The sequence below is a fragment of the Protobothrops mucrosquamatus genome, unplaced genomic scaffold, assembly GCF_001527695.2.
Source record: "Protobothrops mucrosquamatus isolate PMUCROS unplaced genomic scaffold, P.Mucros_1.0 scaffold654, whole genome shotgun sequence".
In the NCBI taxonomy this organism is placed as follows: domain Eukaryota; kingdom Metazoa; phylum Chordata; class Lepidosauria; order Squamata; family Viperidae; genus Protobothrops; species Protobothrops mucrosquamatus.
This window is the reverse complement of record NW_015386943.1, coordinates 6,877-9,118: the sequence shown is the minus strand read 5'-3', so window position 1 is coordinate 9,118 and position 2,242 is coordinate 6,877. Positions and strand designations below refer to the sequence as shown.

Below are 2,242 nucleotides of genomic sequence, written 5' to 3'. Positions count from 1 at the left end.
CTGAATGAGAGTGGTTGGCCCAAAATCACCCAGCTGGCTTTCATGGTTACAGTGGGACTTGAGCTCCTGGTCTTCTGCTTTCTAGCCTGAGACCTTAACCACTAGACCAAACTGGTTCTCTTTTTAAAATAAATTTATATACAGTGTTTGATTTTAGATATTTTTATTAAAATATGTGCTTTTGTAAAGTTTTTCTTGGTTTTGCTTGATGAGCAAAGTCGAAATTGGAACACACCGCCACTCTGTTTTGATGTCATGTCTTTGTGCATTGACATCACAAGGAAAACTTGGAAACTGTTACAGCCACAAAAGGCAGGATGTAACAATGTCAACAGGTACCAAAATGATGGGAGGTGAGAGGCAGTGACACCATGCAGACATACAAAACCAAGATGAAAAAAAAAATTAAAGAACTAAAAAATGTGCAGGCCAGCAAAGCAGATATTCCTGATTGTGTTCGCCAGCAAGTAGAAAGTTGTTATTAGTTCAAGATGCCTGAAGACCTCTATTATCTCTGGAAATTCTGTGAGAAATTGGAACCCGACACACCATTTGTTGTCCTCAAATCAGGCGCTGGACTTCAGTTAGCTGGATCATATAATATTCCTTGCGGAAAACACAAAAACACCAATAAATCAAAAGGCACAAATTTCAACCTTCAGTGGAGATTATTTTTATGATCCTCCTGTATTCCAGAGAATTATTGTTGAAGGCAGCAAAACACAGTATCATAAGTGATATTTCAGGGACATACCAGATCAACTGCCGGTATGAATTGGTGAAACTGAAACCCAGAAAGGCTGTATAATTTATCAAGCTGGTGACAATATATGTGCTGCTGTAAAGTTATTTTTTATCTTTAAAAGCTTAAAGAACTGGCTAATAAAAAGAGAAGTGGCTTATTAAGACATACAAGCTTGAAGGTGAAAGAGCAAGATAAAAAAGTAGTAACAAAGACATTTCATGGAGCTGGTCTAGTTGTCCTCATAAATAAGAATAATGTTGAATAATACAGAGAACTTCCTAAAACAAATGCAAGTCTCAAAAGAATTTGTAAAACCAAAAGGAGAATGGGGTGATAGAGGGTGGCATGGGTTATGAAGGGTCAGACAGAACTTAGTAACTGTATAACAAAAAAAAAACACATTGTAGATGCTCTCAATGATGATCAGAGATTGAAAGTCTTTGCTCCTATTCAAGAAATGTTAACTTTCGTTAAGTTTTCCAATGAGGAATGTGATTATGATATGGAATATGAACTGGCCATAGACCTCTTTTGCCAAGAGTCATGTTATTTTGACAAGATCAATCTATTGTCTCTTGCTGATAGCCCGCTGAAAAGAAATCTGTTTGTAGAGATAATTGAAGCTCACTTAGTTAATAGCAGAAAATATAAGGTAGATCTACTTGTAGCATAAGCACTAAAATACTATTGTTATTTGTAAATTATAAATATGTTTTTGTACTGAAGTGTTATTACTGTATGATAAATAAACATTTTTTCCCATCAAGAGTTATCTTAGCTGTAGAATCCCAACTATATCAGTCATTAATAATTTTTTACTTCTGGTATAACTTTCAGTGTAGCTTCATAAAATAATGTTTTTAAGCTGTTTTTTTTTTTACATCTTCCTTAGGATTGTATTGGGATTATGAAGACTGTTTCAAAATATAGTCTTTGTGTTGTCAGTGATAATTCAGAAATATATACGTACAGATATGTTCTAAGTGCTGAGAGAGAGAAAATGTCATTAATGAAGAACAATAAAGTGCATGTGTTTTATTCAGAACACATGTACTCCCTGGGATACTTCCTTAAAAGTTGTGCAGTGTTGTTTACATTTTTTTTAATATGCCTGTGTTTGACAAGTTTATTGTTTCTATAGTTTTGTTTTGTTTTTTTGCTGTATGCTGCCCAGAATCATTTCTTGTGAGATGGGGGAGCATATAAATTTTATAAAATAAATAAATAATTTTTTTCTTTGTAAAGTTATACCAGAAGCAATAGCAATAGCACTTAGACTTATATACCGTTCCACAGTGCTTTAAAGCCTTCTCTAAGCAGTTTACAGAGGCATCATATTGCCCCCAACAATCTGGGTTCTCATTTTACCCACCTTGGAAGGATATAAGGCTGAGTCAAGCTTGAGCCGGTCAGGATCAAATTCCTGGCTATGGGCAGAATTAGCCTTTATTACTGTGGTCTAACCACTGCGCCATCATAGCTACTTATACATATAAA

At 34.8% G+C, this 2,242-nt stretch overlaps 1 pseudogene; it reads left to right on the top strand.

Moving 5' to 3' along the window:
- Positions 1-371: 371 nt before the first annotated feature.
- Positions 372-1,397, top strand: LOC114922693 (annotated as a pseudogene).
- Positions 1,398-2,242: the final 845 nt, after the last annotated feature.